Here is a 24,502-nt window from a genome sequence, read left to right as displayed (position 1 = left end):
TAAAGGATTGCTAGCACTATCTAATAACTCATTAGTGTACGTATACACTTGGCTTTTTGCCTTGACAGCTATAAGAGTCTCCTGTTTTCATTCTTCAGCTTAGGTTGTAGTCCTTTCCTCTTGGGAATGGAGGATTTAGGCAGGGAAGCAAGGGGGTGCTGGGCTGTGGAGTAGCTGGGAGGTGAACAAACCGTGGCTGCAAGCTGAGACCACCACCCACACTGCAATGTAAGTAGGACCTTCAGGTGGGAAAGGCTTCAAACTGTTGTATCACTGCCAAAGTCTTTGGAAAATGAGTTTGTCGGAGTTACTAATGTAGGTTGCAAAAGCAGTGGAATTCTGCAGCAATCAGATGATGTTGCAATACAGATAGGGAAGTCTGGTGTAATAAAAAAAAAATTGAAGGATGTAAACAGAGACAGGATTTTGTTACAGGGCTTTGATCGGAGAATTGATAGAAAACAGAGCAAGCCTGTAGGCTGTTAGGGCTTACGTCGATATAATTCCTTTAACTGGTTATTTTTCAAAATAAACTGGAACATAATTGTCAAATTACCTAATTAAACAGGAAATTCCTGTTTGGGGGGGCTTTTTTTATTACAAAAGATAAATATGGGGCTGGTATCAATTTCTTCAATGTTTCTTATATGAAAATACTACCAAGTGAGGCGTTAGACTTACCTTGCTATTATCCACTGCTGTGATGTACTTGTAAGCAGTGGTATAAAACCAGACTTGCTACAGTTTGTAAAATGTATGTACAGGGACCAAAATGTGTAAATGGGATATAAAAGCAGGGGTCGAGATTATGCAGGAAGGAGGGGAAAAAAGAAAAGACTTGGAATAGATTTGCACATAGTAACGTTCTTGTGAACGTATTTCCTAGAGTTTCTCCTCCTTTCCCTCATTTCTTCCTGCCGCACAGCTGCAAAGCAGATCCATATAAGCAGAAAGATGGCATTGAGCAGGGGCAGCTGAAGGTGCCATTACTATGAAATAGAAGGTTTGTCTCTTTGTTGTTACCTCTCAAAATGAGGAATTGTGTCGTGGAGTCTAGCTTCCCTTGTAGCATTCTTGGTTGGGGTTAGAGTAAGGTGATGTTAGTAGGGTGAGAAGCCCAATGTGCACCCCAAATAACTGAACAAACTCTTTGATCAAGTGGGAATGACAATGCTTCTTTCCTTCCTTCTCATTTTCCTACAAAAAGATGTACAGGTTCCTTGCTCAAAAAGTAAGTAAAATAAAATAAGACTCTGTAGATCAGAATATGGGTGGTGTAGTTCATTGCTCTTTTCTCTGTCATAGAAATAGGATGAAAGACATTTTTTTCCAATGTATGCAGAGCAGGCGCCAACTCAGATCTGTTTCAGGCATCTGAAGCAAAGGAACCAAAATTAGTCTTCCTGCATGGATTTTTTTTTTTTTCTTCTCTAAGCAACAGAAGACTTGAAATACTCATGTTGCTCAGCAGCAGAACGTATTAGAGAAAAAGTTATTTATTCAGGCACCTGAATGAAATGAGTGTGCAGCTTGTTGTTCTTCAGAAGTGTGCGGTAAGTGCATGAAGCAAAACGACACATTGAGATTTGGTAACAAATGTTCTTTGGAAAACTTCAGCATTAAGCTACCTGGAAAAAAAAAAAAAATCCGGTCTTTTAAATTGTACCATTTTAGAAATTATGCTCTTAAATGAAATCCTGTGCATAGCTGAAGCTTAGCTGGTGATTTTATATGCTTCCTGTAGGCAAGAAAAACAAATGTAAAGGTCTTAATAAATGGCTGCTACTTGTACATATCTATTTTTAGAATATTATGTTTGTGGGTTTTTAAGATATCACAGGACATCAATGGGCAAGGCAGATTAATAGGGTCATGTATCTTTGACTTTCAAGCTTAGGTGGTATTTTTAACACAAGGAAGCTGAAAAAGCATTTGAAACCACTGTCTGCTATTTTTAACGTGTCTAGCACTTTAAAAAAATCCATATAATCCTCTTGAAGCAGATGGCTACAGTGAGTTAAAATCCCACGCTAGGATTTGGGCTTCTACCTGGTGTTGAAACCAATGTCATGACAAAGGGATGCATCACTGACCTGCAGGTGACAACCTATTTCGGACTTGTATTTAAAAAAAAGTAATGTAAAAGCACAAAGCACGTGGACTTATGCAACAGTTTGCTTTCCTGATTTAACAACACAAAAGTCTTCAGTATTTACGTGTGAGAGCTGTGGATCCCTCTGGAATTTGATTTGGCTGTTAATTTTATTTCTTGTAGTTCGTGCACTATCTCATCCTTTTCCGTGCTACGCTGGAATATAGAAGTTAGTGGTAACTAACCATCCCTGAACTTCTTTCATGTGCAGGAAGAAAGACAGGAAGCTCAGGTCCTTCTTTAACTTCAAATCCTGTAATCACTTGAGCTGCCTAAGTGAAGGCAGGATTCAAACTCAAGTTATTGTTTGAGGTAAATGCAAGGATAACCCAGGCAGGGTCTGGGGGACAGGGCTGAGGTGTCAGTGTTGGTTTCGGAGCATACTGGTTTTTTATTTTTTGAAAAAAAAAAGCCATCTGTCCTTCGGCTGTCTATAGGACTAGAAGTACTGTAATGTCTCCAGAGATGGTGACAAAGTGTTGGTGTTCTTGTCCAGATAACTGGAAGTAATTTAACGCAGTTGGTGATTAATAGAGAAAGGGCATACTATTTCACTGTGCTTGCTTCCTGCTTTTTTAATGGTAAAAGGATGCAAGCGAATGGGAAGTCAAAGTGTTGACACACACTTCAGTTTTCACAGCACAGTCACTCAGCGGCCAAAATGTATCCCAGGTGGATCCCAGCAGTTAACCAGAGGTTGCCCTGCCCCATCCAAATGCAAAACTAACTGCCTTTGCCCAGCTTGCCACAAAATGCCACAGCTACAAGGATCTGCTCTGGCTGTTCTGCTCTCCATCCTCGTGGTGTGTACGTTTCAAAGGGGCGCATCCTGCCCTGCAGCCCCGCTGGGCACAGCCCAGCTGCTCCGAGGATGTGTGCGTCCCTCTCCTGTGCTGCTGCCAGCTCTCCGTGGGGATGCCCAGTGCTTGTGCCTGCCTTCTCACCAACCTTCCTACCAGCTGCAGCACTCGAGGAGCTGAAGCACAAAATGTATACTAGAATATGGAAGTTCTTCAAGAGATGTCGGATTCTTTACGGAAAGCTGAAGAAGTCCTTGAAACTGGCAGCTCACAGTATCTGGTGCTTCTAAGGCTCTTACTGCAAAGCCTGCTTTAGTGTTCTTAGTTTATTGTTCTCAGACCTACAAATAGTGCTTGGAAAAATCAGCAAGCGTATAAATACCGAGCTTATTGATGACACATTACATTTTGTTTGCTGTCTTCTTAGCAAGACCTATATGAAAACATGCCTTAGTGTGCTGGGAGTGTTTCTGCGTTCTGGTTAAAATGTAGGATAACCGGGCAGCTCATAGGAGGGCGTGTGGGAGGTGTGAGCTGATCTTGGAGATGCATTCACTTGGGAAGCTGAGTTTCTCTGGACTTCAGTGACAGGTTGCTGTTAGGCGCGTTGGCACATGCTAGATTTAATCTCCCAAAAGCTGGTGATGTGACACAATGTTTTTCTCTCCGCTCGTTTTACCGAGAGGGAGCGTTTCAACTTGGTGACGTGCCCTGCTCTCCATTTCTTAATGCGGCTTCAGCTGACGGCTGCAGCGAACTGCAGAGCAAGCACGGAGCGCATTAGGAGGGATGTGGGGCAGGGAGTGGGAGCCTTGGTGCTCTTACAGCCCCCAGGAACATCCTGAACAAGAAGGATTGCTGCTGGGCCTGCCCAACGAGTAGTTCGGAAACTGGGTTCTCGTGAAATAACTTGATACTGCTACAGCCACGGTTGATTTGTGTTCTTTTAGCTGATGAAAATAAAGTGTGTTTGTGCTGAAGAGTGTTTTTGTTTTGTGTGGTTATTAAAAAAAAAATAAATCTCTGCTGCTTTAGCCTATACTTGTGCAAAGGTACAGGAGTGCTGGTAGTCTCACGAGGACAGATTTGGATGGGGGAATTTATTACCTTTAATTAAATCATAACCAAGTCTTTCCTTCAGCTGTACTGAATGCAAATATAGCTCTTAATCTTGCAGACTTTAATAGCCTGAATGCATCTGCGGGGAAGCACAGACGACATTCCGTATGACTGCAGCAAGCTTCGAAACGATACGCCTAAACATGACCTGTAAGCAAGGCTGAGGCTCCAGGTAGTCACTTTCTGCAGCTTTCACACAGTTGCTGAGAGACACCCGGTCCCACAAGCCTCGTAGCCAGCGTCCCTGAACTCCTGGTGCTTAATGAAGGTGTGCCCCCGGACACCTGCAAACTTACAGGCAGGAGCGTGGCCTCGTTCCGCTTGTCAGCCTGGAGCAGGGTCTGTGACCACGGTCTGCAAAGCCTGCTCGTCTGTCCTGGGACGAAGCTCTTTGTGCATTCGAGTCGTGGTGAAATATGTTCATTTGCAATAATAGAAGCATCTGTTAAATAAAAACACAAGACAGGGAAGCAGAGGTTATGTCCATCGGGGTCTTTCCTTGCTGCTTCAGCCTTCCAGCTGACTGGCACAGTGGCCACAGAGCCTCCCGAGGCTGCTGTAGCGTAAAATGTGCATCAGCTTCTGCCCTTTTTTTGTTAAAGGCCGCTATTCCTGTCTCCTGGGCACGGAGGAGGATGTGGAAGGGGTGAGGACAGGAAACAGCAGTAAAAAACCTGACCCTCTCTTGTCCCTTTCCCAAGCCTGGGCTCTGCTTTCCGCTCTCTTTTCCCTGCCACATGGTGATTAGGCCTGGAGCTCACATGCTAATGCAGAGTGATTGTGTGATTTCCTTCTCCAGCGCTTTTAATTAACATTTACATTGCTTCATCTACACAACTCTGCCTGCCTGCATGCCTTCTCTTGTTACAGCCTCCTAAATAAGTGATTTAAGAATTTGGTAATTATATACCTTGGAAAAACTCGATTGTATAATCACCTTGCTGGATTCAAAGCTCTCCTACTCACTCTGTAGCTAGTTTTATGGTAAGACAGGGTATGATATTACTGATGGCAGAACTAGGAATGGATTCAGCGTTAGCTTTTGGGACTTTGGGCAGTCCGTTAGGGACTGTCGGAGCTGAAATCTCTTGACAATAAATTTTCTCTACCACGTGGAAGCAAGGGGGACCTGCTTTGGGGTAGGAGAAGAAAATATTTATTGGTTGTTGGTTAAAAACTGTAAGTTTTCTGATTTAACTCAGTGATGCCTTACTCTGTTCCTATTGGGTTTAGTCTCCAGCTCGTCAACATCAGCATAACATGAAGTGCTCCTGGAAATCTCACACGGAAATTAGTGGTACAGTGGTACTACATTTGCTTATCATCGTTGATATATATATTTTAAATAATGAGAGCTTCAGTTGTCCCGTAACAAAATCATACTGTTGGAAGCATAGAAATCTGCATTTTTGAAATGCAGTCTCAGATGAAACCATCTTGGGATGGTTGCTGCAGTTTGCTACGTCGCTGGCCCCATCCCCTGCAGTTTGCTGACGATGTCTGTGGCTGTTAGGGGGAGCTGCGTTTGCTCGTCCTTCCTCCACACCCAAAGCTGTAAAGGCAGGAGCTCTTGCAGATGGTTTAAAGAAGGCTAGAAAAATCAACCAAAACAGGCAAGCCCTCAGCCACCGAGGAGCGAGCTGCCAGCTGTTACGTAAATGGAGAGAAATCCTTAGAAATCTGCACTAAGATGTCTGCATTTTTAATACGCTGTTAAGCACTTAGCCTTGGGGAGGGGAGGCCCGCAAAAGGCTTTTTCTCCATCTTCTGAGTCAGTTCTGCTCAGCAACTGTTTCCCAACCAGTCCGTGTAAGCCTGAGTGCATGCACTGAAAAGAAATCTTCCTTGGTTTGTGGCTGGTTCAGCGAACAAGGTGGCTGCTTAAAAGCAGGGCTGTTCCGTGTTGCGCGTCGTGTCACCCTCCGCTTTCACCCCAGCTGACCTCTCAGCGCTGCAGGAGAGAACACATCCAGCGATTAATCAGCCCGCGCTCATTACTTCAGGTCACTTGCACGGCTTAGGCAGAAGAGGGGTGAGGAGCAAAAATGCAAATGTTTTCAGCCATTTGCTCATAAGGGTGGGATGGAGCAGGACAACCTGGGTCGCCTGCTGCGGTACAGTAAGTTCTGGCGGCACGTTCCCTGTCGGTGGTGGAGCATAAATGCAGCTGGCTTCTTGGCTGCTCCTGCTGCGGCTGTAGGGGAAGGGCTGTCATGTCTTTGGGGTTGAGTTAAGGGCATCGTGGCCGCTGCTTTTTGTCCTACCCAGCTTGTTTTGTGGTAGGGATCATTTCTGGCTCGCGATCAGTGGAATGCGGTGAGCTTTGGATCTCATCAGGCACGCAAAGTATCTGTTAAAAAAGGCAGGATTCTTTTGAAAGTAGTTTACAAATAAATATGAAGAATGAACACTTTCTCGTTAATTATTTGTCTGGTGTTGCATGTGTTTAGACAACTAAGCTCTCATAAGATTTGTTTTGAAAGTTTTTCTGGGGAAAAATGTTAACTAGTCCTAAGCAGTGATGCTTAGCCAGTAGTGAGCTTGGTACGTATTCAGGACTTTCTGGATGATGCTACTGAAATTCAAGGGGGGTTTTGTTTCCATTTAACTGTTGTGGTTTCTTCTGATTGTAGCTAATAAGCCCAGAGGAGGCCATAGTTGTTGCCTGTCTTTCTGCCCTCGTGACTTACTTTACTGTCTTGTTGCATCGGACAGGAAGAAAGTGGAAATCTGCTCTGCAGCAGTTACAGATCCCCAGCCAGATCAGCCCCAGCTCTGGGGAATAGTCTGAACGTGCTTGAGTCACAGAGCGGTGCCTCGGCTTCAAGCAGATTTAGGTGTTAGGTATAGGAAGGGGTGCTGGTAGGGTGGGAGCTTTGGTTGCTGCAGCTATGACGAAATTATTTAACATATGGAAGTAGATAAGCTATTTATCTCCCTATTGAATACATCTTAGAGCCTGACCCACGGTAGTACAGTGCAATGCACGGACTACCTGGAGTGCAGTGTCCTTCTCCCAGGTTGCTTGCAGTCCCCTAATAATCATTACAATATCTAATCACAGATTAGGCGTTGAGGACGAGGAACAGTTTCCAAAGCCAGTTGTGATGTTCATTAGCTCCTGGCCAAATGACTCACTGACGGGTCTTTAAGAGATGCGCTTGGCACATACGCAGAGGATTATTCTTCTAGCACTGATCTGCTGGGAGCATCACAGACAAATTCACATCCTCCAAATATAACAGTAACTCTTCCAAGGGGAAGATAACACAACTCCCTAGAATGTTTTACAAGTTTACAATATTATCAGAGTTATCTTCTCCTATAATCACATCCTTTGGAGTGTGCAATGCTGCATGCTACCTGCGTTTCTGCCAAACAGGGATCTGGCAAGCAGTCTGTGGCATTCACTACAATTTAGGTACTTTTGAGGTGGTACAGTACTGTTTTGGCAACGTAAATACACCCCTTTATTCCACTGTAAAGGGGGAGGAGAACGAAGTGATGGACATCCTGCAAATCAGAACAAGCTCTACCAGTCTGGTTTTAGTTCTACCAAAATTAAAGTCACCTTATTAATTTCTGGTAAGACGGGGAAAAAATGGACTGCTGCAATTCACTTTGTTATTTCACATTATTTATTGGAAAAATAAAAGATCAGGGAGACTTTTACTCAGGAAGAAAAGTCTCAAAACTAACTCCCAGCTCAGGATCCAGTCTCACTGATTTGAGATTATTGGTCTCATCAACATAAAATCAAATGTAGACAAAGTAAAGCTTGTGTGTAGGATGCAGATTTGTCCGTTTTCTCCCTACAACCTCAGATTAGAGAATATTACTCACAGTCACTTTCTTCTCTAGCTGTAGCAGAAGTGGGAGGGTTCATTAGTATAGCTAAATTTAGCCTGCTCTTAATTAACAGTTGTTTAGGAGGAGGTGACCGCTAGGAACAACCTACGGCTAATTATGCAGGTATGATTATCAGTTCACTGATATCAGTTCACTGTTATATTAATTGCTGTTAATTACTTGTAGTTTGAAAGCACGTGGCTTTGGGATTGTTTTATCTTAGACCCTTCCGGAATTTCAAAAAAAATAAGGGCAACTAAACCCTTTCTTGCTGGCTTAGCACCATGGCACTGATGCGGCCCCATCTGGAATCAAGGGCCGTTGTTCAAGGCCGTGGAGGTGCCAAACGAAGATCCCTGAGCCCAAAGATCTGCCAGTTTAAAGCTGTCAGGATGTTCAACAGCTGCCAAAGGATTGTGTTTCTGTAGAAAAATAACTTAAACAACAGCCTGCTGGAGAGCCGTGGTGGCCAGGGCACTTCATTCATTGCACACAGCATAATCCCAGCCCCAATTAGTCGGCATTGTATGAGAGTCCTGAAGAGAACTATAATTTAGCAAGAAAGGCCAGCACTTTGTCCTACCTTGACAGCTACAACCAGTTCCTCAAGCACTTGTTTCCTGCAACCTAGCTGAAGATCCCAAGGACGTGTCTGATGCTAGCATTTTTACTCGGCTTTGCAGCAGCACCAGACCAAGAAATCAGTAGGCCTTGCGTCTTTGTGGCTTTATTTTTTCATACTCTTATTTCTCTGCTTTCTAGGCCCTCAGATAACATTTCCCAGTTTCTTCTTAAAGCTATGTAAAAAGAGGTTAGCTATTGTAATTTTCCTTATTAAGGTGGTGTGTTTTTGTTGTTGTTGTTGTTGTTTTTCTTTTTTTTTTTGAGTTTGCTAATTATAGATTATTTAAACTAGTCAGATACCTGCTTACCTGCTGGGTATTTGACTGGGTAGGGCCAGGGTGGTGGAAGTGTCCCCCTGGAGTTGGAAACCTGTGCAGTTTCCCATTTGCTATTTAACTTCGGGACCGCAGCAGCCCAGTGTTGTGAACTGCTCAGCAGCTTGTGGGGCCGACTTCATACCGGGTGCATTTGGGCTGCTATTTGAGAGCTTGGCACGCTCAATTTCTGCAGCAGCTCTGGCTGCTGCATCCAGTTCTGCTGAGAGCTGCTTTTGGTGACCTTGGGCCTGGGCTGGGGCCCAGCACTCCTGCTCGAGATTGCACGGGGATGCTTAGAGAACACACAAGGATGGGCTCAGCAAACCAGGGATTTCACACCTTCCCTGTAAAAACGACATGAATTGGGGTGCATCTCGAATGCCCGTGCACAAATGTGTGCAGCGTGAGGAGCAATTAGAAGTCCATAGACAGCTGCAGAGCTGTGGCCTCCCTGGATTTGCAGAGACAGGATGAGGCAGCTTGCAGGCTCGGAGTGCTGCAGTGTGTGGGTGCAGTCTCTTCAGAAGAAAAAATAGTGTCTGCTGCAGCCCTCCGGATCGAGAAGGGGAGCTGCTGCTGGCATGTCGCAGCCGGAGGAAGCCCCCCAGTCACAGGCTGTGGGACTCGTGGGTGTCTTCAGCCGCTTTCGGGCAATGCAGCTGGTGCTAGGAACTGGGAGATGGCTTCAGGGCATTCCAGGAGAGTTCTTGCTGCAGGTGATCAGTGAATTGGCATGGGGAGATGCTCTGCTGGACTACTCACAGACGAGCGGGTGGGTTATGTAAAGGTTGAGGGAACATTTAAACTGCTGTCTTGCAAAGCTTGGCTTTGCAGACTGCTTCTCTCTACTTGCATCAGCTTCTGGCACTGATATTCCATTAAGAGGAAGAGAGATGCTTATTGGAAGTAAAAAGTGCTGACGAGTTTGATTTTTTTTTTTTAATTGCAAAGCTGGCACAGCAGTAGGTAAGCACTTACGAACCTACGCTAACTCGCACTTCAATTTTTGGAGCTAATGTTTTAAAGTGTATTGGACAGAAACAAGATGCATCTTGTTGTTGTGTCCTCTGTTGTGTGTCTGTGATATGAAGCCTAATTGCTCAGAGCATAGGCAGAAATGTTCTTGAGTTCCCTGGCTGTGCTGTCAAGGGGCTGTAGTGCCAGGTGATCTGTCTTACGCAGCTGCAGCCTGTGTGGATATGCTAGCGATTGACTTTAAAACATAGGTTGTGTGAGCAAAGACAAAACAACAAGGTAATGTACCATATTATTTCAGTCACATTCCCAAGTGCTTTCATCGTTTAGGAGTTCAGGACCTCATTAATGGTAAGCTCTTGCCTGCCCCGTCCCATGGAAATCCTGTTCTCTCACAGACAAAATGGACGAGACGTGAGTTAACCAAGAAGGGACGTCCAGGGTTAAAGTGGCGACAAATCTTGTCTGCTCCGGAGGAAATCATTCTGCTCCCAGCACAAGCGTCCAGGTCTGGTTGGGTGGTGCAGCAGGTATGCATACAGAAAGAGGAGTTTGATTAAAGGACAGGCAGGCAGAGGAAATGAGCGATTACAACTTAATGCTCGTCTGGGTCAGCAGGAAGGCAGGGGCTGTCAGTGCTGGCTTGTCTGTCGGTGAGGCTCTGTTAATTGCAAAGGCCCTATCTGGAATTGCAGTGAGGCATTGCTGGTGTTTAACCTCTGTGAGTCGGTCACTTTGAGTCTGCGTCCCGGAGCACCATTGATAGCCTCTGGCTCCCTGTGGAAGGGGAGTCAGAAGGGCATGGCTCAGGCAGGGCAGCCTTCTAGGAAAGGCCATTTCGGAGATCACTTCCACCAGCCCAAAGCAGGGAGCCTGGGCAGCAGCTAGCGCCTGGCCTGGTGCCAGCGGTGACTCAGCTCTGTGGCCTGGTGTAACCAAGCCTTGGCGTCTGCCTCCCACATAAGCAAAAACTCGATCGTATCTAGTTAAGCCCCAAAGTTGGCTGTTTGGGGATCCAGGGGGTAATTTGTGAGAACTATTTTGTTGTTGGTACGCAGCCAGATCAGTTCGGTGGTTGCACACGTGAAGACATCATGGCTCTGGCAGCCAGCCTCGCTGCCTCCTATCCCTGCGGACAGGGAAGAGCTGGAGGACAGCGGCCGAGTGACTTGCCCAAAGGGGAAGCAGTCGTCAGTGCTTGTCCATCCCCTCCAAGGGCACAGAGGGGAGGTCTCATCGCCCCTGCTGAAGCCACTGGACCTGTTGCCCCTGGCTGCCAGGCCCTGGAGCAGGCTGCCTGGGCACTCAGTGTGACTGAGTGTGGTGGAGGATGCATTGCTCTCTGGACTCAGATTGCAGCATTACGTTGCACATCTCTTCTCTTTTTGGTACCCTTTTGTAATCTATACATCTTTATGTGATGCTGAAATGGAGCACTTAATGCTCATTACAAAGGATTAGATAAAGTTTGGGCATATTCTGGTGGCACAGTTGAGCCGCTTGCAACGAACGCTCTCACTTGACAATCACATTTTTCTCTATTTTTGTTGACCAAACAAGAGAATCTGTGCCAAGAACATCTTCTATAAAAAGTTCTGAAGATACACACGGTATGCTGTGGTTTAGTCTAGCAATCCTTGTAAAACATCTAGTGTTTAAAGACAGAGACCCAACCACTGTATAAATTACTGTTAACGCGTTCTCATTGTCTCTGAAGGACAACTCAGACGCCCTTCGTGAAATGCAGCATTTATTCCACTCCTGGTGATAGCAGAGTTTTGCTTCATTTTTATTTTGACCAGTCCATCACCGTTAAGCTGCTGCGAGGAGGTAGGAGACTCAGAGGTGTAAAGTCTTGCCTCTCCATCCAGAATAAAGACAGAGCCTCTGTGGGCTAAAGAGCTGTAATGCCGTGCAGCGTTTTCCTGGTGGTGTTGTAAAACCAAGATGTTTTGCATGGTAAAATAACTGGGTGAGAATTTTATCCTTCTTATGCTTGATTTGAATTTTACAAGGCAGATGGCAAATAATTAAGGTTGCATAACATTTCCCGTTGAAGGAGGCTCACTTCAGGCTCTTTACACCTCTGCAAGATTTAAATGGTTCAGCCCCGGTTTCACTTTTTCTAAGTCCTGTTCTTCTTTTGCTTCTTTATTTCTCTCATCTTCAGCAACTGGACCAATATCTGAAGAATGAGACTTGACAAAATAATGCCTTTTTTTTTTTTCTTCTTGAAAAAAATCTTCATAGCAGTCTCAGGGCTGGTTTAAAGCCACCAAGCTTCGAGGAGAGATTTGATTTTATAGCGATGCTTCCTCCTATCTCCATGAAAAGCTATGCAAACTGGCAACACAAGTCACAGTCAGCTCATAGTTAATAGGGCCATATTAAACATAAGAGTGCTAAATTTTTGTCCATTTTTTTTTTTGGTTGAGCTGAGGCCGCACCCTTTGTCACCAAAGCTTTGGGCTCATCAGCATTCGCATGACTTGCCGTCCCCACAGATCGAGCAAGCACGCTCCTCCCCGGAGCTGCCAGGGCTGAGCAGGACTTTTCCCGGGCTCCTTCCCATGTCTGCAGGCTGCTCCTGCGCCTGAGACACCGAGCAGAGAGGTTTGCTCTCCTCCACTGCTGGACCGACCTGCAGGAGAAGGGGATCTGAGGCCACGAGGGAGAGGTGGGGAGGAGGTGTTTGGGGTGGAATGCAGCTGGCCAGAAAGCTACAAGGGGACAAAGTAGAAAGGTGGGAGAAATGCAAGGTGTAGCAGGTTCAGGAACGAGAGGAGGAGGCAGTAAGATCAGGAAAAGAGCAAAGGATACAGTTCAGTAGAGAAGGGGGAGGAGGAGTGCAGCTGGCAAAAAGGAAAGGAAAATATTGGCAAAACATGTCATTTTCCCCATCTGGTGGTAGGGCAGCTTGGTCTGCCAAATCAGCTTTGTCAGAGAATGCAGCATTTAGGTTTCCTAAACTGCTTCCATAATCTGTTGGCGGGAGGCTATAAAATTAACTATGTATTTTTATGTTTATGGTATTTTTTTGTGCATTTTTGTGTGGTTTTGTTTTTAGTTTTAGGTGACTACTATGTACCAGTACATAATGCAGTCTGCTTGTTCACACTGAAGATTCCAAGTCCAATCAGTGAAAAGTCAGGAAATCTCACAAAACTTGCCTGTGCAACTCGATTTAATATCCCCTATACATACTGCAGATTTTTATTTATTTATTTATTTATTTATTTTAAGTATGTGATTGTATTCTTGGAAGTTAGCAGCTCTCTCATCAGTAAGGCTACTCTACGGTGAATGAAGTCAGGCTTTGACCTGTCTCAGCTGTACTGCTTATGTAAAGTGGTGAAGGAACAGCTTAATGGAAACTGCATTGCAAACTGTTTTCTAGGTCAGTGTCTACAAACCTTTTGGGATTGTAAACAGTTTGTAGTTTAGTTATTAGTCCAAATACAAAGGTCTGTGCAACTTCTAGTCACAACTTCTAGGCATTCATTGCAAAATACCAAACACTTGAAGGGTTTGGTTTAAGATTACTTCTGATTTTTATTCTTGAATGTTTAAAACTTGGTGTTAAATAGATCTTGATTAGTGCAAGATACAGCACTTAGACATTTTACTTTACAAATGCTGTGACTTCACTCTTGTAATATAGCATAAAAGAAGATCTGAAGAACAAAGCACTAAGTTTAACACTTATATTCTCTGTCCTGTCCACTACATACAAACCAGCCAGCACTATGGTGGGGGTTTCCCAGGTAAGGAAGGCACCAAATGAAATGACAATAATACTTTTTTAACACCACCTTTGACTTGTCGGATAGCTGCACTACCTACATATATCCAAGTAGAAGAACTGTGAGGAGCCAATGGGAGATTTTTTGTCGTTTTTGCTCCCTTAGGAAAGCAGACTAAGAATTGTTGGGTTTGATCTATTCTCTGTAGCAACCAATTTTTACTCATGTTACTTCTCTGGAAGATTTAGTTTTCAGGGGTTGTTAACACCTGAGTACTGCTGAATCCTTTCAGACTGGTCTTGAAATCATGGAACACTTCTAAAATAAAAGCTGGCTAGTCAGAGAGAAAAGGTTTCCCTGAAGACCAGAGGGGGTGAAAAAGGTGAATTTTACGCCTCCTAAGGGTAAGAGCTGCAAATTATGGCAGTCAGGCAGTGTAAGTACCAAAACAGCTAACAAGCAAATTCTTGGAAAGCAACAGACACAGTAATTAACGAACTAAAAGGAAACATGCATGAAATTCAAATGTTTCTTGTCTTTGCTCTGAATTAATAGTTTCATATGACAAACGTTTGTGTTGCCGCTAGAGTACTCTGTGGCTGTCTCTAAGAAATCAGCTGCACAGTTTCTGTAGAGCAACAAAATCTTCTTTCTGATAAAGGTTATGTACATTTGGGGGCAGCATGTAAAGATAAGATCTACTGCCAAGTACTCTGGTACTCATCCTAAGATCCCAGGAAGAACCCGGGGAAAGATAACACTTTGGTTTTATCAGTGTACCTGAAATAATGAATTATTATCATAACAAGAAAGCCAAAGAAGAGCTCTAATAACCTCTTGATGTGTTCATACTAGAGAGGCTTAAAAATAAATGTTAGTGTTATTTGAGGATTGCATGCAGGTATATGCAATGTTAAACATGTAATTTCAGAAAAACTTTACAAACGAATGGTGTGTTTATAAAGCCAAAGATGTAGAGCTCAGAAATAATTAGGTTGGTTTGTGCAGCCTCAATTCTGTGTATACAGTGGTGTAATTAATTATGAGGTCCTGCTGCTCGGATGTGAAGCAATGCCTCCTTCCAGGAAGTCCTGCTTACGGTCAGCTGAGTGAGGAAAAAATCACAACGAAGATTACAGGAAAGAACTGGCCCCTGAATTGATGTGATGGTCACCTTGAAAGACAATTTTTTCAGTAAATGGTGTCTTGATAATTTAGTTCATCTCTTGACTGGTTGTGGCTGCATTCATCTTGAGCCTCCTTAGGTGTGATGGCCTGGTTCTGGTACATTTTTTATTTTTGATGGTGAATGAGGTGATTAAGGCTCAGTCATGCAATAGAAATACATTTTTTTGAGTCAATGTTTCAGCTTTGTTCTCTGCCCAGCAATGGTAGGAAGCATTCCTTTTTGCTTCGCTGTTTCAGAATATATGCATTTTGCATCATATTAAATGCTTGTTCTATGTGGCTTACAGTTATAGGAAATACCTTTTATATAAGGAGCAGGAGAAGAATGAGAAAACTTGAGTGTTGCTCTTCCCCTAAGCAGTTATAGCATCCACTCTAGTGACCTTTCACTGCAGGAAGAGGCAGGCGTGCAGAAAATTGCCTCTTTTCCTCAGGCAAGTGTGGTTTGATGAGGGCAATGGCTTGGACGCACGGGTCCGGGAACTTAGCTGCTGAAGAACAGCATGCAGTCTTTGCAGCTTTAAATGTTTCAGAAATCACTGTCTGCACAGAACAGGATGTGTAAACAAAGCCAGGCTTCTGTGCACCTCTTCCTGCTGTCTTTAGCTGAGGCAGGTTGTTGCTATAGAGACTGGCAGTCATAATTCATGCTTTGTTTTATTAAGGCTGGAAGGGTGAGTCTGGACATCCATGCAAAATGCATGAACCTTGCCCAGGAAGCTCTGCAGCACTGGACCAGTTCCCCACAATGCTTGCACTGATCCCACCTACTCGTAGGTGGTCCAAAACTTACCTTTAGGAGAGAAATCCCAGTGGATGTCCCAGACATTAATCTAAGCGGCCTAACGTGGTGCTGTGTGAAGACAATTAGGTGCCAGAAGCGGTGTGGTGGTCTCAGGGTAATGCTTAACTTTGCCACTCGGCCAAGAGGAGCTCTCGTGTTGGCCTGGTGCTGACCCAGCTCTCCTGCTGTCAGTACCTGAGCTAGCTCAGCGTGCTGAGGCAGTAGATGAAACCCACATGGCAATTAACTTTTTCCTTAGCAAACAAGGTCATGGTACTTGGATATTTAAGAAGCTGCATCTCTGCAGCTTCCATAGGCAATTACAGTCAGCTTCAGTATTACCCCACCGTCCTCTGCAAGGAGCACTAAATGTCCTAGATGTTAGCATTAAACAACACTACTTCCTCCCCGCTGCCCCCTATCCCCCTTTCTTGTGCTTTGAGCATCCTTGTTTCTAGTGATTCTTTAGTAAAAGGTTTGAGAGGGTCTCCCGAAAGCCAGTTGTCGGCCCCTGTTCCTTTGGGAGTAAAACACTTCTCCGTCTCCAAGTCACTTGTCTGTTTTTGCAGATGTGTTTTTGTCATTGCTGACGGTAAGCTGAACGTATCATTAATTCTACAGGCTAGGCTGATGCCCTGTTTCCCTTGCGATGAGCCCTCATTTATTCTCCCCAAATGAGCCTTCCCTTGCAACACAGTCCTCTTCACAGAGGCAACAGGATGAGGCTGAAGAGCTGTTTAAAGCTATTACGGGATGAAGGCCAGGAGCCCGCTTAGTTTGGCAGGCACGGTGATTTTGAGTTTAAGGTAATTTAAAGAAAAGGAGGTGAAATCTTGGCTAATGGAGATCTCTGTATTGTAGGTGGCTTTTGTTAGGGGTGGAACACAAAGGGAACTGGCTTTTGTGGGACAGGCTTGCAACTAGGAGTACAGAGAGCTGCTGGAAGAAGCTCTTTGGGGTACTCGGAAGGTCAGAGAGCTGGTGGATGTGTCTTAAAAGCATTTTGTGGGCAGAAGTGGTCAGAAGGAGAGCTGTGTTATAGGCCTCTTTTGTATCCTTGTGTGAGGAGACAACTTTACTCAAAAGAAGGCTTTGAAAGGGAATTGTGCTGGTTTTGAACCTCCTTTCTTCTGCTTGCAAGGTTTGTGTCACTTCATTTTACTATATTTTTTCAGTGTTTTGTGCTTCTTTAAAATTCTTGCAACCTTTTTTGGGGTGAAAAATGCCAGAAGCATCCTCTTACTGAGTGCAGTTACCAGTTTATTACGCAGACAGCAAAGCTCATCCTCACGTGGGGTAAACCCCACCTCCTGGATATGGTGTGCCCGTCGGGGGATGTCCCCATATGGCAACAGCTGGTGTAGGAAGGGATTAATTACCACGAGACACACAAACAGTTGTGCCTGGCTTCTGGTGGCGTTGCCATGGCAGAAGTGCCACCGCCCGCCACAGGCCTGCGCTGTGTCAGGGTGGCGGAGTGGGCGGCTGGAAGCTGTTCACCTCATGGCGCCACGTCCTGTCAGGCCACGGCGGCCCGGACAAATTTGGGAAGAGCTGAAAGCACGGAGGAGAGCATAGTTATGCACCGAGTTCAGCAGGGGTGTGATGGCCTGTGTATGTCAGCGGGCTGGCTTCTTGCCACCGAAAGCACAGCGTCAGGCTGTGAGCTCGTGGGAGTCTCCTGAACTAACCTTAGGTACAGTTCACTTTATGGAATATTATTTTTAATTTAAAATATGTATTGTATCAAAATAATGGTGTTTTTTGTTTTGTTTTGATGGTTGTTGATTTGGTTTTGTTGGTTTATTTCTGTATTTACTTTTTTGGGGGGGAGAGGCAGAGAAGCCATTTCCTTCTCTTATTGCAAAGCCGAGACTAAAGAGGTTGCTTTGTTTCCAAAAATACTTAGCTCTCGGGATCAAATTGCTTAACAGAACGATCTATAGCAAAGTATCCATTTTTCCCATCTTTCCATCCCCATATTGCTGTTATTGGAGTTGCTGGCTGTGTTGCTGTAGAACACAAAGGCTGCAACGCGCAGCGGTCGCCGTGCCCTCTGAGTGAGGGGGTATCAAATAATGCACGCTCAAGGTGCTGTCCCCGGCTCCACTGGCTCGACCTTGGGATCAGCGCGACGGTGAAAGCAGACAGGTCTGTGCCTAATTCTCCAGTTCCCGGGGGTAGGTGTCAGCTTCCTCGTGACTTGGACGCTCTCACAGGAATTACCTCATTGTCTGGAGCAAGCTCGCTGGTCAAAGTCCAGAAAAGTGACTTTCACCCAGTGAAATGTACAGGTGTTCCCTTTCGTCCTCTGGGGCAGCCTTAAACACACAGCCATTAGGGCAGCTTGTAGGAGCAGGTCCTGGCCATGGGGGTCTGTCTGCCGTAGCAGGAGCCAGTGCTGCCCGCAGCACTCCCAAGTCAGGAGGAGAGCTGCTGCTACTCTTGCACCTGGGGTGAAAGTGTTTTGTCCTTGAGCAAAAGAATCACGAACTAACAGCTGTAGGTCTGATATTGCCCAGCGTTTGTACACTGCCTGGGACAGGCTGCTGAGCACGTGATGTTGGGGTTGGGTGTATGGAAATGAGCTTGCTCTGCTAACCCTCAGCAGGTAGCATCTTGGCTTTTATTTTGGTGATGTGTAATTCAAAAGCTTCCTTTCATGTGTCTCATCTGGATCTGGCCAGACTTGCCAGCCAGAATCCCTGCTTGGCAGCAGAGGCTTCTTCAGTAGCTAACAGGAACCTTTTTTTCCAGTGTTCCTCTAATGTTGATATTGCTGTTCTATATTGCAGTATAATGACCTGATACAATTATCCAGAACAAATATTGTGAACGTTCACATTTTTATAAATGCCATTACATTTAGCTTTGTGTTTCTTTTTTCTTTGAGAGCCTAAGCAGCATAAGGGTTCTTCCTGCAAAGGCGCTCGGTTTGCTGTGTTGTCCTATGGTATTTAATATTTCAGAATGCAGTACTTTAAAAAGCCAATATAGTAAGCCAAAAGTAATTTTTTAGGAATAGGCATCTCCCAGGAGAACAGTTACACAGTTTTAACTTAAAAAAAATCCCCATGTGTCCCTTTTCTTGTAGATACTTGTGATATCCGATTTTATCTGTGGATTGTTTCCAAATAAATCTGTTTATGCTTCCATTTTTAAGTGTTTTACAACTTAGTGATGAATTAGCTGCGACAATTTAAAATTATCTATCTTCCGAGTCTACAATATGATGAAGACAACAGCAACTTCTATACTACTTCATGAGTAGTAAACAGCAATGCTGAGAAGTTTTCATTTCTGCTTAGCTCAGCCAGGACAGTAGAGACTGAGGAGTGTCAGTGACTGTGTTTGTATGGCAGCTCTGATGGTAGACTTCTGTGATAAGTGCCAGAGGAAAGAAATTCGGAATAGTCACTGTAGCTTGGTATCTTTTAACTTATATTTGCAAACCAGACATTAAGTTCCTCAGCACTGGAATTATGAGAAGATGTATTCCAGCTTCAAGCTTCTAAGAATAGAAATTATTTTAATGCATGTAAAATTAATTCTAGGCACATTTAAGTGAGGTGTAAACTGTGCTTTACTGTTTCAGTGAGTAAAAATAAATTCTAATTACTCTATCACTCCTTTGAGTCAAACCTATATTTGTGAATGTACTATGCAAATACTGCAGTTTAGACTTTAAAAGAATGGGTATTTTCCATTTGCTAATGTTATAAATTTCAAAAAGCTTATGTCTTAAACTGTGAAGGCACATATTAACTATATTCAAAATAGCAAACCGGTCTATTGTCTGCAAGTGCTCTTCATTTTACCCCAGTTCCTTCAACAGTTCCATCAACCTACCTCCCTTAACAAAAGAATTGAAGTGTTGACATCCAACCAAAATTAGATGCATCTCTTCTTTTAAAATGGAAGTAGAGGTCTTAGTTTGGAATCATTTAAATGTGTTACATTTAAGCTTTTTTTGTGAATTCAAGTGTCACAGTTTTTACAGCCTTAGTGCTGTGGTAATGGGCAGACCCTTGTAAATCTTTTCTCTTTTTCTTTTAAAAATAATTTTATGAAGGGTGTTGCTAATGAGAACACTTTGTTACAAAAGGATTTCGCTTGAAGCTCTAATGGTTTAAGCAGACCCTGTTTATTAACAGTTTTCTGTAGCATTTGGATTAAGAAGCCTGAGGATATTGGTTTGGAAGTGTTTCAGTTTTTCCTCTGAAGTGGTAGGTCTGTTATGAAAGTTTTTCTAGCCTCCATTTATGAACCATATAAACCAGGGCTCTTAAGAGGGCTTCTGGGTTTGGATGGAGGAGAGGGGGCTTGACAGTAAGTGTGCAGGGCATAGGTTTTCCTCCCTGGTGCTTCAGTCCTGCTCTGCCCCCAGGGGTGTAACCTGAAAGGATGGCAGCACTGTGCCACCCGCTGCTGCCTGGGCACCACTGGCCCCACAATGGGCTCACACCGCCTGGACTGAGCTGCTGCAAAATTCACATCAACAGCACACACTCTTCTCCCTTCTGCAACCTCTTCTTCAGTCCTACAGTCCTCTCTTCTCTGGAAGCAAATAATTGCTTCCCCATCCTGTTGTGTGAAAAAATCTCAGGTTTGAGCTCACCCCCAGTGCTGCTCCAAGCTGAGCCTTCTCTTTGGAGGCTGGCAGCAACCTACAAGCCATCAGGTATTGCTCCCTGAAGGGAATGGAAGCTTTAAGTTCCTTTTTTTTTTTTTTTTCCGTGGTGGGGAGAAGAAGGAGATACTTTATATGTGCAAAAATGCTGATGCTCAGTACCTGTGCTTCTGCACAGTTCAAGTGTCAGAGCAAACCCCTTAGACACAGCTGTTGTGAATAGTACATACAAATGAATTTCAGTGATAAGAGGGTTTGGTTTTGTGTTCAGACTTTTGTGGTTGGGTCTCTCTGCTTGACCCATCTTCGTGCTCCTCAACAGGGCCCTCCTGTAGCTTGTGGTGTTTGAAAGTAAAAGAATTTTTTTGCTATCTTGTTTTGAAGGACTCTGATAACTGTTCTGTACATGTGTATGAGAGCTTACAAAAGCAAAATGGACACTGACTGTCGGTGTCCTCTTTTTACACTCAGCAAATAATCTTATGAAAAAGCACGTACAGGTCCTGAGCTGCGTGGGCTGCACCGTGTGCTAGCTGCATAAAGCAAATAAATGAAATCAAGGAGCAGCCTTGGCTCGGTGTTCAGCTGAGGCACAGCTGGAGGAAGAAGGTCTGTCAGGAGGTGCTTGTGTCCAGGGTCAGCCCGACCCCCAGCACCATGCAGAGGTGCTAGGAAATGTTTGTCTCCAGCTGTGCTGAAGCAGATTGCCGGGCCCACTTCTCCCCAAGCTCGTCTTGTTACTGACAAGTGGATTTTGTGAGAACTATTATCTTTAACAAGCATGCATGTGTGGTGGTGTTTGTTTGTTTGTTTGTTTTTGATGCTTTTGTTTGTTGTTTTTTTTTTTTGAAGGTTTATTGTGTCCCAAATTTCGGAGGCAGAGAGCGACCATAACTTTGTCCAGACTTACTCTGAAGGCTTTGAAATTAGACATCCAGTGGCATGATTTTACCTTTTATCTATCAACCAAGCTGCATGCATCTTATAAATGTTTTGGCCAACCATAGATCTTTCTGACCTATATCTCTAGAGAGATCACTGTCCTCTGTTCCTAGGTTTCCAATCTTAAAATACAAGTAGAAGATCAGCCTGGAGTGCAGGTATGGAATGAACGCAGAGCAATAAACAGCATTAAGGCATTGCTTAATATATTGCTTTGCCAAGTATATACATGGATGCTATTGATGATGCAAGGAATAAGAAACGCTAAAGATTTGCAAGATGTTTTACAGTAAATATGAAGAACGGTATTTACATGTGTACATGTCAGCGAGGTCACGTTCATCATCTGTGGATGTCAGAAAGACAAAAGTCAAGAGCAGTAAGAAAGCTTTCAGTTGTGTTGGACTTGGTTGCCTCTGTATCCACCGCCAGGATCCTGGCTCACATGGATTTGTTAGTAGGATAAACATTCCAGTTTTGCCATTAGAGGGAATTTCACATCCAAACTTAACTCTTTAGTCTTAAAACTTGGTGCTGTTGCTTTCAAACAGAACAGCTAGGTGCCGAATGCTCAGACTTTTAGGCCAAGTCAAGTGTTTAGGAGTTAGGTGCTAACGTGGTTTGGCATCCAAGCTAGAAAACTTTGTCAGCCCTGAGCTGTATCTGTACTTCGAATGTAGCTCTCCCAACACAGCGATATTTGTGAACTGGTCGAAGTGCCAGCCAGCCATGGGTTCAGCGGACAGATTCCCTTTAGTCCCTCCTCCTCAGTCCTAGTTATGTCTTTTCTCCTGGCTGTTTTTCACTGCTTCTGCCTCACACTCGTGGAATTAGAGCACGCAGTGGAAGGCCGTGCCCACTTCACCGCACAGCGCACCCTTTGCCCTGAGGTGTCTGAAATGGCGGACGTGTGGTGGCCGCGTGCCTTGGGCTAACCCGTGCGTGTGCTCGTTCCCACTGCTGCAGCCCTAGTTCGGTTCCCCATTTCCGACACCCACAGGGTGTGGTTCTGTGAGGGGTGCTGGGTGTGTCCTGAACCTGTCACTGGTCCAAGCACCATCTTTTGTTTGTGGTCTCCAAGTGTCCCCTCACACCGCATGTCATCTCTTCAGGGTGCTGCTTCTGGAGGTAGAGGCCCCGTAGCAGAGCTGCCTCTGCGCTGTGGCTGGCGGCCTTCCTCAGAGGACCAGAGCCTCAGACCCTTGCCAATGTGATAGGGCAAGCACATCAGGGTTGTATGCCTCAGAGGGGAGAAGCAAGGCAAGCATTAGGAAAAAAAAAAATCAGAAGAAACATCAGAAAATGCCTGGTGGGGTGGAGTGAAGAAGGCAGAGCCAGACTCCTCTCTGTGACACACAGAGACAAGACCAGAGGCACAAAACTGAAATACAGGAGATACCATTCAGACATAATTAAAACTTTTCTGCTGTGAAGAGTGGCCAAACAGTGGCACAGGTTGCCCAGAGAAGCTGTGGAGTCTCCATCCTTGGCAATGTTCATAAACGGAATGAGGCATGGCCTGCTGTAGGCAACCCCACTTTGAGCAGAGGGATAGGCTTCGTCATCCCTTCCAGCCTCAACAACTCTGGTTCTGTAATTGTTTTCCCCAATGTATCTACACTATTACTCAGTCTGTCTTCAACATTTTATGTTTCCAGAATGCTGCACAGAAAAATATCCTCTTGTTTCTAATGCTTCTGTTAATAATCATTTTCCCTCCTTGGGAAGAGAGTAGTTCAAGATAAGCAACAGAGGAAGTACTAGGTCGTTGAATGGTGTCTCTCCTGGCACGTGTTAGGTTATTGAGTCTTGCTGGAAACAATCTTGTCAATATGTAAATTTGGATTTTAGATGCTTAGTTGTCTCTCTGATCGTCTGTTTGTGTCTTTAGACCAAGAAGTATTTTGTGTGGGAGTACACATGCACTAGCTTCTTAATACTCGTGCCAGTTCTTATTCGATATCCAGCGTCATTAAAATTCATGGCTGTGCCATCTGTTCTTTTCTTCATCGCTTGTTGTGGTCCTGTGCCTATGTACCGAAACTATGTCAAAATATTCCAAGGAAGAGTCAGAGGAAAGGAAATATGGAAGAAATATTGCTCTGTGTAGCTAGGCTCTGCTACAAGTGTATTATCTGGATTATCTGTACACTTAAACCATTGCTTTGAAATTAAAGTAGTATCGCATAATCCTACAGTGCAGTGTTTGAGAAAAATAATGCACATGCCCTGTTGGAGGCATGCAGAGAGTCTTGTGTTAAAGCTTTTAGAAGATCAGTGCTCTCACTAATGCTCAGAAACAGTATTTTTAATATTTACAGCAGTTTCCTCTTCTATCACATGATGCACTATTCAAAGGTAAATGAGCTCACGACGTAGATTCCTCAAGCATGACAGCGGGTCTAAATAGCTGTTTCAGGCAGGAGCACAGTCAGTTTCCTTCCCCAAACTAAGGTGGTACTTTCTTAGTAAGATATTATATATGTATATTTATATATAAATGCACTTACTCTGATGAATAAAACACTCATTTTCAGGTGTAGTTCCACCCATTTGGAACACTGAAAGGAAAAAGTATGTTTTTTGATAATGGCAGATCCTACTAAGTTTAGAAGTGCCAGTGTTCAGTGCTGGTCAGGTTGTTTCACAAAAATCAGTGGCCTTACTTATTGGTAGAATGAATCCTAAGCATGAGGCCTTTTAAAACAGCAAAGTGCTAAAATCTTTTGTTTGGCTGCCTGTTATGCCATGTTATACCTGTTCTCATTCTGAGCTGGATTCAGTATTCATTAGGTTCAACAGCAGTTTCTTGTATGGATTAAAAGAGACTTAATGTAGCTGTTCCCTCCAATATAGAAGAGGATTGTCTTTTTTGTACAATTTAAATTTCACTTTTTAAAGTGAAACTAATGCAGGAATGCTGGTTTAGTTTTTTAAAGCTGAACGTTTTTTTTTCCAACTCTCATTCCTAGAGAGATTTTCATTTAATTGAGTGTTTTGTTTTGTCTTTTCCTCCTCTCAGCTATATCAGTGTAACTTTCTTGTTATCCTTGCTTGCAAATACTTCCTAGCTGTCTGTGGAGGGGTTTTTAGAGTTATTACAGTCTGTCTGTGCACTCATCCCAGATTGTAGTGCTCTGGAATCAAATGCTCCTGTAGTGGAGCTCTTGAAGATGAATCGTAAGCTGAGAAAATCGTGGCATCTAATTTCCTGCCTTAGTTTTCAAGTAAGTAGATGCTAAGCCAAGGATATGGTGGTGATCTGAAGTATGATAATGAATCTTTTCATTTTCCTTTGTAAACAGTCACTGAAAGGGCACTCAGAGCACTAGAATTCTCTCTTTCTAGGGCCTGATTAAATGTCTAATAAAAATATTAA

The 24,502-nt window shown here is 44.1% G+C and overlaps 1 protein-coding gene across 1 annotated transcript in view; it reads left to right on the top strand.

Moving 5' to 3' along the window:
• Positions 1-24,502, top strand: part of MAP7 (microtubule associated protein 7) — a gene marked incomplete at both ends in the record, with an annotated part of 108,374 nt that overhangs the window by 30,684 nt on the left and 53,188 nt on the right. The window lies entirely within an intron of this gene.

The sequence above is a fragment of the Netta rufina genome, assembly GCF_964035555.1.
Source record: "Netta rufina genome assembly, chromosome: 3".
NCBI classification, from domain to species: Eukaryota; Metazoa; Chordata; class Aves; order Anseriformes; family Anatidae; genus Netta; species Netta rufina.
The sequence above is the reverse complement of the archived record's forward strand: the minus strand, read 5'-3'. Positions and strand labels throughout refer to the sequence as shown.